This window comes from Triticum dicoccoides, chromosome 7A (assembly GCF_002162155.2).
Source record: "Triticum dicoccoides isolate Atlit2015 ecotype Zavitan chromosome 7A, WEW_v2.0, whole genome shotgun sequence".
Classification (NCBI taxonomy): domain Eukaryota; kingdom Viridiplantae; phylum Streptophyta; class Magnoliopsida; order Poales; family Poaceae; genus Triticum; species Triticum dicoccoides.
In genome coordinates this window covers 85,897,414-85,909,587 of record NC_041392.1, presented here as the reverse complement: position 1 = coordinate 85,909,587, position 12,174 = coordinate 85,897,414, and positions in this window count along the sequence as shown.

The following is a 12,174-nucleotide window of genomic DNA, read 5'->3' as shown; positions in this document are numbered from 1 at the left end:
CCACTCGGTAGGATTTTTAAAACTTAGGCGAGTACTTGGACTGCAGCTAAGCCCCCGAGTGGGAGGATCGCTCACCGCTCGGTAGGATTTTTAAAACTTAGGCGAGTACTTGGACTGCAGCTAAGCCTCCAAGTGGGAGGATCGCTCACCACTCGGTAGGGTTTTTAAAACTTAGGCGAGTACTTGGACTGCAGCTAAGCCTCCGAGTGGGAGGATCGCTCACCACTCGGTAGGATTTTTAAAACTTAGGCGAGTACTTGGACTGCAGCTAAGCCCCCGAGTGGGAGGCTGGCTCACCACTCGGTAGGATTTTTCAAACTTAGGCGAAACGGATTCGCAGCTAAGCCCCCGAGTGAGAGGCTTGCTCACCACTTGGTAGGATTTTTACGAACTTAGGCGAAACGGATTCGCGGCTAAGCCACCCACTGGGGGATTTCTCACGTAAACAAAAGGAACAACAATCACTGGGAAAATTATAACACTTTTGTCTTTTGATAAATAAACTACAGAGGTATCTCTCATTACATCTCATCCGAGTGAGTACTTAAGTATAAAAGGGGCGGAGCAGCTCCGCATTCCAAGCTCGTGGCTCATCAATCTGGCGATCGACATTGTAAAGATGGTATGCTCCATTGTGGAGAACTCTGGTGACGATGAAAGGACCTTCCCAAGTAGGAGCGAGCTTGTGTGGTTTCTGTTGATCCACTCGGAGGACCAAGTCTCCTTCTTGGAAGGCTCGACTCTTCACATTTCTGGCATGGAATCGATGCAAGTCCTGCTGATAGATGGTCGATCAGATCATGGCCATCTCTCTTTCCTCTTCTAGGAGGTCGACTGCGTCCTGCCGGGCTTGTTCTGCTTCATCCTCGGAGTAGAGTTCGACTCGGGGTGCATTGTGAAGCAAGTCACTCGGCAAAACTGCTTCAGCTCCATAGACCAGAAAGAATGGAGTTCATCCAGTCGACCGATTAGGGGTGGTCCTCAATCCCCAAAGAACTTACGGAAGCTCGTCGACCCATGCGCCTGATGCATGCTTGAGATCGCGCATCAGTCGGGGTTTTAGTCCTTTGAGAATTAGACCATTTGCTCTTTCTGCTTGTCCATTCGACTGGGGGTGAGCGACTGACGCGTAGTCGACTCGTGTGCCTTGAGAGGCGCAAAAAGCTCTGAACTTGTCGGAATCGAAGTTTGACCCATTTGTGAGTGATGATGCTATGCGGAACTCCATATCTGAATATCAACTCTCTGATAAAGCTGATAGCAGTGCAGGCATCAAAATTCTTGATAGGTTTAGCTTCAATCCATTTAGTGAATTTGTCCACTGCCACCAGCACATGGGTGAAGCCGCTCCTGCCAGTTCTTGAAGGAAATATGCCCTAGAGGCAATAATAAAGTTATTATTTATTTCCTTATATCATGATAAATGTTTATTATTCATGCTAGAATTGTATTAACCGGAAACATAATACATGTGTGAATACATAGACAAACATAGTGTCACTAGTATGCCTCTACTTGACTAGCTCGTTGATCAAAGATGGTTATGTTTCCTAACCATAGACATGAGTTGTCATTTGGTTAACGGGATCGCATCATTAGGAGAATGATGTGATTGACTTGACCCATTCCGTTAGCATAGCACTTGATCGTTTAGTTTGTTGCTATTGCTTTCTTCATGACTTATACATGTTCCTATGACTATGAGATTATGCAACTCCCGTTTACCGGAGGAACACTTTGTGTGCCACCAAACGTCACAACGTAACTGGGTGATTATAAAGGTGCTCTATAGGTGTCTCCGAAGGTACTTGTTGGGTTAGCGTATTTCGAGATTAGGATTTGTCACTCCGATTGTCGGAGAGGTATCTCTGGGCCCTCTCGGTAATGCACATCACATAAGCCTTGCAAGCACTGCAACTAATAAGTTAGTTGCGGGATGATGTATTACAGAACAAGTAAAGAGACTTGCCGGTAACGAGATTGAACTAGGTATTGAGATACCGACGATCAAATCTCGGGCAAGTAACATACCGATGACAAAGGGAACAACGTATGTTGTTATGCGGTCTGACCGATAAAAGATCTTCGTAGAATATGTGGGAGCCAATATGAGCATCCAGGTTCCGCTATTGGTTATTGACCGGAGACGTGTCTTGGTCATGTCTACATTGTTCTCGAACCCGTAGGGTCCGCACGCTTAACGTTACGATGACAGTTTTATTATGAGTTTATATATTTTGATGTACTGAAGGTTGTTCGGAGTCTCGTATATGATCACGGACATGACGAGGAGTCTCGAAATGGTCGAGACATAAAGATCGATATATTGGACGGCTATATTCGGACACCGGAAGTGTTTCGGGTGATTTTGGAGAAAACCGGAGTGCCTGAGGGTTACCGGAACCCCCCGGGGAAGTATTGGGCCTTAGTGGGCCTGAGGGGAGAGAGAGGGCAGCAGCCCAGGAGGTGGCGCGCCCCCTCCCATGGGGAGTCCGAATTAGACTAGGGGAGGGGGGCGCAACCCCTCTTTCCCTCTCCCTCTCCCTCTCTTTCCTTCCCCCTTCCCTCTTCCTAGTTGGACTAGGAAAGGGGAGTCCTACTCCTACTAGGAGGAGGACTCCCCCTCCTTGGCGCGCCTCAAGGGCCGGCCGGCCTCCCCCTTGCTCCTTTATATACAGGGGCAGGGGGGCACCTCTAGACACACAAGTTGATCTTCGTGATCGTTCTCTTAGCCGTGTGCGGTGCCCCCCTCCACCATAATCCTCGATAATATTGTAGCAGTGCTTAGGCGAAGCCCTGCTACGGTAGAACATCAAGATCGTCACCACACTGTCGTGCTAACGGAACTCTTCCCCGACACTTTGCTGGATCGGAGTCCGGGGATCGTCATCAAGCTGAACGTGTGCTAGAACTCGGAGGTGCCGTAGTTTCGGTGCTTGATCGGTCGGGCCGTGAAGACGTATGACCACATCAACCGCGTTGTGCTAACGCTTCCGCTTCCGGTCTACGAGGGTACGTAGACAACACTCTCCCCTCTCGTTGCTATGCATCACCATGATCTTGCGTGTGCGTAGGAATTTTTTTGAAATTACTACGTTCCCCAACAGTTCTCAGCGGTCCAACCATATCCAATCCCCAAACAGTGAAGGGCCAGACGAGTGGAATGGTCTTCAAGGCTGAGGCGGGTTTGTGTGACATATTGGAATAGAACTGACATCCTTCACATTTGTCGACTATCTCCTTTGCCATTTCATTTGCTTTTGGCCAGTAAAATCCCGCTCGGTATGCTTTAGCCACGATGGTCCGAGAGGACACATGATGGCCACAGGTCCCCGAGTGGATATCATCAAGAATTATTTGACCTTCTTCTGGTGTTATACATTTTTGACCGACTCCAGTCGCGCTTTCCCTGTACAACTGTCCCTTTATCACAGTAAAGGCCTTAGATCGACGGACGATCTGTCGAGCCTCTTCTTCATTCTCTGGGAGTTCTTTCCTTAGGATGTACGTGATGTACGACACTGTCCAGTCGGGAGTGATGACCAAAACTTCCATGATCAGGTCGACCACTGCTGGAACCTCAACTTCAGTCAGATCCGTGGCACTTTTAGGCTGCGGGGCTTCTTCGGTGAAAGGATCCTCTTGAACTGATGGTGTGTGGATGTGTTCCAGAAACACATTGTTGGGAATGGCTTCTCTCTTGGAACCTATTTTTGCCAAATCATCAGCTGCTTGATTTTTCAGTCGGGGTATATGATGCAGCTCTAACCCCTCGAATTTCTTCTCTAGCTTTCTCACTGCATTGCAATAACCAGTCATGGCTGGACTTCTGACGTCCCACTCCTTCATTACTTGATTCACCACCAAATTTGAGTCGCCATAGACCATGAGGCGATGGACGCCGAGTGAAATGGCCATGCGCAACCCATACAAAAGTGCTTCATATTCTGCTTCGTTATTGGAGGAATCAAAGTGGATTTGGAGAACATATCTGAGCTTATCTCCTCGGGGGGAAACTAATACTACCCCAGCACCAGAACCATTCAGCATCTTAGAACCGTCGAAGAACATAGTCCAGTGCTCCGAGTGAACTTGAGTCGGCAGTTGCTGTTCAATCCACTCGGCGATGAAATCTGCTATTGCTTGGGACTTGATAGCTTTCTTTGCCTCAAACCTGATATCTAGGGGAAGGAGTTCAATCGCCCATTTTGCCACTCGACCAGTTGCATCTCTGTTGTGCAGAATCTCTGTCAATGGAGCGTCGCTGACGACTGTAATGGAATGGTCAGAGAAGTAATGTGCAACCTTCTTCGTGGTCATATAAATCCCATATACAAGCTTCTGGTAATGAGGATATTTTTGCTTTGATGGGGTCAAAACTTCAGAAACATAATATACTGGGCGCTGAACTTTAAAGGTTTTTCCTTCTTCTTCTCGCTCGACCGTAAGTACTGAACTGGCGACTTGTTCCGTGGCTGCAATGTAAAGCAGCAAAGGCTCTTTGCTGATTGGGGCAAGAAGCACCGGCTGGGTGGAGAGCAGGGCTTTTAGCTCTGCAAACGCTGCATCGGCTTCAGGAGTCCACTCGAACTTGTCTGACTTCTTCATCAGTCGGTAAAGAGGCAATGCCTTTTCACCGAGACGAGAAATGAATCGACTTAAAGCGGCCAAGCAACCAGTAAGCTCTAGACATCGTGCACGCGCACAGGGTGCTTCATTCGGAGTATACTACCAACTTTTTCTGGGTTGGCGTCGATTCCTCGTTCGGAAACGAGAAAACCGAGTAACTTTCCGCCAGGAACTCCGAATGTGCACTTTGATGGGTTAAGCTTGATATCATACCTCCTGAGGTTGGCAAATGTCTCAGCAAGGTCAGTCAGCAGGTCGGAACCTTTCCGTGACTTGACCATAATATCATCCATGTATGCTTCCACATTCCGACTGATTTGAGTGAGCAAACACTTCTGAATCATCCTCATGAACGTGGCTCCAGCATTTTTGAGGCCGAATGGCATGGTAACATAACAGAAGCACCTGAATGGAGTGATGAAAGCTGTTTTGATCTCGTCGGGACCATACAGATGGATCTGATGGTAACTGGAATAGGCATCTAAAAAAGACAGGCACTCACATCCCGCGGTCGAGTCGACTATCTGGTCGATGCGGGGGAGAGGAAAATGATCTTTCGGGCAGGCCCGATTGATATGTTTGAAGTCAATGCACATGCGAAGTGACTTGTCCTTCTTGGGGACCATGACAACATTGGTGAGCCACTCGGAGTGGTAAATCTCTCGGATAAACTCCGCTGCTAAGAGCCGAGCCACCTCCTCGCCAATGGCCTTTCTCTTCTGGACGGCGGACCGTCGAAGATGTTCTTTGACAGGTTTCACTTTTGAGTCGACTCGTAGACGGTGCTCAGCCAGCCCCCTGGGAACACCTGGCATGTCAGAAGGCTTCCAAGCGAAGATGTCCCAGTTCTCACGGAGGAACTGGATGAGCGCTTCTTCCTATTTGGAGTCGGAGCAGCACTGGGGTCGGTCGGGTGAATGTGAGTTGGCTTTGTCTCACCGGACAACTAAAACACTGATTCCGTAGCGGGCTTCTTGGCTCGCAACAAATCACTCGGGTCTGCAGTTTTCTGGTATTCCTGCAGCTCTACTACTGCCATCTGAGCATTGGCGATCTTTAAGCCTTTCTGAAAGCACTCTTCCGCCTTCTTTTGATTGCCAGTAATAGTGATCACACCTTTGGGACTAGGTATCTTCAATTTGAGGTACACATAACATGGTCGAGCCATGAATCATGCATAAGCTGGCCTTCCCAAAATAGCGTGATAAGCGCTCTAGAAATCCACAACTTCAAACGTCAACTTCTCTTTGCGGTAATTTTTGGAATCACCAAAAACCACATCAAGAGCAATTTGGCCGAGTGACTCGGCCTTCTTTCCAGGAATGACTCCATGGAAACTCATGTTGCTGGTACTGAGTCTGGACATCGGAATGCCCATCCCTTTCAACGTCTCTGCATACAGTATATTCAGGCCACTGCCTCCATCCATCAAAACTTTGGTCAGTCGAGTGCCTTCAACAATTGGGTCGACTACCAAAGCTTGCCTCCCAGGGGTGGCTATGTGCGTCGGGTGATCGGACTAGTCGAATGTGATGGCAGTCTGAGACCATTTCAAATAATTGGGTGTCGCCGAAGCGACCATATTCACTTCTCGGTCGATAACTTTCAATCAACTTTTGCTTTCAACATCAGCAAAAATCATCAGGGTAGAATTGACCTGGGGGTACCCATCATCACTATCTTCCTTGTCCTCAACTTTGTCCGACTCCTTTTCCTTATCTTTGGGCTGTTTCCCTTGGAACTGCTGGATCAAGAGCCGACACTGTCGAGTGGTGTGTTTCGGATAAATGAGTTTACCCTCTTCATCTTTCTTTGTGTGAATGTGACATGGTAGATCCAACACATCATTTTCGTCTTGGTCTTTCACCTTCTTGGGGTTCCAAGGCCCTTTGGGCTTCCCCTTGAACTTTCCTTGAGTCACGGCCAAGGCTTCTCCAGGAGCAGCTGGCTCGGCTTTCCGCTTCTGCTTCCGACTGGAGTTCCCTCCTCCGGTTTCATGGGCGACTGACTTGTGCTTGCCACTCCGGAGCCGATCCTCTTCTTCACCATTGGTATACTTGGTGGCAATCTCCATCATTCGACTCAGAGACATGTCTATGGTTCGACCGAATTTCAGGTTCAGTTCTGTGTATTTAACGCCTTCCTTGAAGGCACAGACTGCTTGGTGATCAGATATGTTCTCTACTGTGTGATGCAATGTGATCCATCTCTGGATGTAGGCCCTCAAAGTTTCATTCGGCTTCTGCACGCAAGACTGCAGCTCTGTCAGCCCTGCTGGTCGCTTGCAAGTTCCTTCAAATGTTCTGACAAACACTCGGGCAAGATCTTCCCAAGTGTAAATGTTGTTGGGTGCTAACTGATTCAGCCATGCTCTGGCCGAACCTTCCAACATAAGAGGCAGGTGTTCCATTGCCACTTCATCGTTACCGCCGCCAATCTGAACAACCACTCGGTAGTCCTCAAGCCAAGTATCAGGCTTGGACTCACCAGTGAACTTACTGACTCCAGTCACCAACCTGAAGTTGGGAGGAATCACCGCGGCCCTGATGGCTCTGCTGAAGCACTCCGGTCCTGAGACGTGTACTCTGCTGCTGGTGGGTACGTCTCTGTCATGACCTTCTCGGTGGGCTCTGTTCCTGTCGACCAAACCCTGAACGAGAATGGATCTCGCATCAAAGCCTGGTTCCCTAGGGTCAACTGGAATCCTTTGCCCAACACTATGAGGGCGTCTATCATCCTGCTGTCGAGGCACGTACGATCCACTCCTTGGAGGAGGGGTGGGCACTCGACGTTGATCATCTCGATCGAGTCGGTGATCATACTGCTCATGGTTCCTGTTCTAATCACGCCGGTCCCCATGTCCCTCACGCCTCGGGGGCGATCTTGGGCTGTGGGCCGACTGGACTGTATCTGCAGTGACAGATCTGCTGTGGATCCTATTTCATGACTGTGATACAGCTGAATTATGATCTCCTGCCGCCCAGAGTAATGCTCTGATATGTAACAAGCCTCTGCTAGCCTCTGACTGAGAAGGCTGAATCGACTCCGCTATACGGGCTGCAGCTGCTAAATTCTGAATTGGAATCCGTTGTCGCGTACGCTCGTCGAGTACTCACTGGAGGTTCTCCAGTCGAGTGCGCTCAACCAAGTTGGCCAAGCGCGCGTCCTCTAAGGCACGGGCCTCGGGAGTTTCTCCAACGATAGGAGTGTGCAGCGCATCCATGTTCCGGCGGCGAAGTTCTTCTCTCTGTAGCGAAGTAAGGGGTGCGGGGAGATACTCTTCATGGGCATGCGACGGACCGCCTCTGCCGTCGCCTCCGTCGGTGCGGGGAAAGCCGGGAGGACTGCTTGGTCCATCGACCATCAGAACCTCCGCCGCTGGATCACTGATGTTGCACTCGGATGCAGTCTCTGTGGAGCCAGTCGAACAGGCCGTCGAGAGATTCGTCGGGCTCGATCGCCGCGACTTGGGGGGTGGCCGACTGGCGTGCCACCGCAAGTCTCACCCATCGCTGAAGTCTCGACCGACCGGAGCGCTTGCGCCGGCGGGAAATAGGGAGGGAGGACGACACAGGGGCCGACCGATACTGGGTCGACGGCTACCGCAAGAGGACGCCGCGGACGCACGCGCGAAAGTGCGTTGCCCCGCGGACAGGGAGCATCGACGTCGAGCGGAGCCTCCTGAAGCCAAGCGGAGTCGTCGGCGATGAACGTGAGCGCGCCGAGACGGATCTCGCGGCCCTCCACCAAAACTCCGCTTGAAACCATGATGAAGGGGATCGGAAAAATCGCAACTTCTCCAACAAGTCGCTAAGACACCTGCCCCAAGGTGGGCGCCAACTGTCGTGGTTCTAAGTCTGACAGTAGAATATGGGGGTAGGAATGAAGAGGCAAGATCTTAGCTATGGAGGAGTTGTACACACAAGGTTTATGAGTTCAGGCCCTTCTCGGAGGAAGTAACAGCCCTACGTCTCGGAGACTGGGGCAGTCAACTGGATTATACGTGTGTGAGTTACAGGGGATGCGAACCCTTGTCCCAGAGGAGGGGGTGGCTTATATAGAGTACGCCAGGACCCCAGCTCCCCTCCGTTATGCAGGGTTCAATATACATTAAGAGGAGGCGTTACAGATAACGCCTGTATTAAAGTGCTACAAATGAGCATTAAGTATGCGAATGAATGCTTGACCGTTGCTGCGCGGAGTGGCTTTAGGTCTTCTGATATGTCGAGTGGTTTGGTGGTCGAGTGACCTGAGTAAGAGAGGTCTCCGAGTGATTGATAGGTCGAGTGGACTTCGCTTCGACACCTTTGCTGGTCCTCTGCTTCTGATTCTTGAACTTCTTAGTTCTTAGGACAAGACTTTAGGTGGGGCGTATAGGTCAGACCTATTATCCTACCCTAGGTCTGCGTCTACATCAGTAGTATCATACATGGCTTCATTTATTAGCTCGTAGACTCATCTTGTTTTGAAAAGCGTTATGTTATAATAACATATTATGTTGCCACCTCTCATTAATTATTTGCCACATAAGCAGAATTTTATTGAAGTGCGCCATGTTACTAGCTAAGTTACTCCCACTATGACTAGCCTTACTACTCTAAGTTACTCCCCACCATGACACCACACATCTAAGCGCATCTAAAGAGTTTAGAAATTAAATTCCCTGATGCATAAATGCTTAATTTGTTGTCGCTAAGCTTCCTTCATTTAATGATTTAGCTACTCAACTCTTCCATGCATTGGCGAGCTTCCTTCATTTAAGTGTTTTGACTACATTCACGCGCTTGTCATTGTATCTTTCAAGGGTCATCAAAGTGCTCTCTTCCCTCTTAATTTTTTTGTGGGAACTCTCTCCTCAATTGCTTTGCCATGCCATTTTTTCATATATGTGGCATGCTTAGCATCTATACACCGTGAAGCGTTGTGAAGGGCATAATAGTTTAGGTTTGGGAGGTATAGAATGTAATCGATGCAAGAATGCATTTTTTTCATATTTAAGTAAACTCAATAATGTTGTTGTATGTCGATCTCTGATCTCTCTTACGGTTATATTGTTACAATTTTGGCACATCACAAAAAATGTGTCTGTCGTGCTATGAGTTTTTATAAGACTGGTGTTTGTCCTATTTATATAGAAGAAAAAAGTGCTTTTGTTAAGAAAAATAAGTTCTACCTTCTCCGTCTCATAATATAAGAGCGTTTTTGACATGCATTTACCAAATTTTATATAGATGAGAGGGTTCACTTCCTGTTGACATATAAATGCATAGCCCATCTGTTAACATCAGCTCGAGCTTTTGGGTGAACTGATTAGATGGGTAAACTTGCAACCAAGAGGTTCAGAGTTCAAAACCCAGTATGCGCAATAAATAATCGCGGCCCACCTCCGCTTCCGTTGCCCACATCATAAACTCCAAAGGAGCAAGATGAGAAGGTTCAAGAACCGTCTGACGTAATTTAAAAACAAAAAATTGTAGTTCTCTTTTGGTCCATGTTTAGTCCCACGGGAGCCACACAAGAGGGGGTGTTGACGTATAAAAAGTTGCAGCTCTCTTTCGGTCCATGTTTGAACTTTGGGTAAACTGGGTGATACATGTAGTTCTACACTTACAAGCAATGTGTGTTTCGTTTCTACATGAATAGAAAAAATGATTTACGAAATTGACGTTGTCCTGCTCTGCAAGGACGTGAGAAGCCTTGCTGACTAGGCATGTACGTAGGTTTGAGTCATTTTGCATGTGACCGCTTTTAGCACGTGCAAGGTTTGAGTCGTCCACTCATTCTACACAGCAACCTAAAAGAACATAGGACCGGCCAACATTCACTATGATTTGTGATTAGTACCCTCTAAATATTTACTCCCAGAGGTCATGCAATACTCGAACCAAATGATTTTAATATAATGTGTGATTGCCTTTAGAAAAAACACACGAGCTTCCTGAAATGATTAGTACCCTCTAAATATCTACTCCCAGAGGTCATGCAATATTCGAACCAAATGATTTTAATATAATCTGTGATTGCTTTTAGAAGAAAAAAAACACGAGCTTCCTGAAACGGTTAGTGTAAATAGAGTTTTTCTAGACATAGTGCTAATTTCACGACCTGGGTAACTCGGGGATGCTAGGTTGGAGCAGAGGTAATAGTTGAGATTGAGTTTCAGAGTAATTCAGTCTTGTTCCAGCTCCAGCTGGGCTTTGAGTTTTTATAGTAAGAGGGCTCTGAAGAGAGCAACCTCCCCTCCCCCGTTTCTTTGAGTAGTTTCATCCAATCTCCTAGGTAATTCGCTATCAGGCTCCATACCTGTTTAATGGAGACCATGTAGTATCTATTAAAAACTAAAGGATTTCTACATTTGCACAACCCCCACTAGATTGACTCCAGTCAAATGAAAGTGTTTCATATTCGACTCAGAAAGCCGATTCAGGCGTGGTGCACCCTCGGTTCAGGATTTGGTGGCTTCCAGCATTTTTCATTGTTGTTCCTCTCGACGACGACGACGGTTAGCGATTGGTGTTGGTTTAGTTTGCGCTAAGGCCCCAGGATTGTATTTTCTTTTTCTTTTTTTAGAAAAGAAGGATGATCCCCGGCCTCTGTATCTGGAAGATGCATACGGCCACTTTATTGATTATTCACGTGGACCTTATAAAGTATTACAACAAAATGTCTGAATCTGCCATCTTGGCAATATATGCCACTACTCCTATCCATATGATGAAGGGGTGCTACCTGGGCTAAATACCCGGTCTACTCATCTAAGCCTATCATCAAAAACCAGAAGCCCCAGCCGAGCCACATACCGGGTCTGGGGTATAAACTGGTCTGACGCACTCACATGTGTTGTCGCCGCCATCTTCCACATGTCCGTCTTCAGAGCAGATATTGAGGCTTCTACCTTGTCATGCCACTCCGCCATCGACGCCACCTTGACGCCAGACAACTATCTCCACCTGCGCGAGTCCATCACTGCGCATCGGGCGCCGAGTCTCCACTGCACCACGCCGCCGAGATCCTTCGTCATCAATGTGAAGGATGAAGTACCGCTCCACCAAAAAAGGCGCCCGCTGGCCCCTCGAACCCGTGTACGCCTTCAAGAATGACGCCCCCAAGGAGGAAACGACACCAACGCGCCGCCGTCATCCGATCAACTGATCTAGCGTTTCCCCCAGAGGTAGCGGATAGAGATCTAGAGCTTCTCCACGGCGATGCCTTCAAGAAGGTAATGACACCACAGGGTGCCACCAACGCCGGTCTTGGCATCAAGCCGAGCACAAGGTTTTCACCCGGATCTGCTCGAAGAACCTCCATCACGTATTGTGTGCACGGGTCGCCGCCGATCTGAGCCGCCGCACATGGAGCAGGCCGCACCGACCAGATCAGATCTGTCCGGAGGGCACAACCCGCATGGTGCCGACCCAACCACCAGGCCCTCCATGCCGCCACCGCCGATCCGAGGTCAGATGGTGTGTCGCCGCAGACCCGGCCGCCGCCGCCGAACGCCGCCATGCAGCCCGAGGCAGGGCCGGCTGCCGCATCCCACCATCG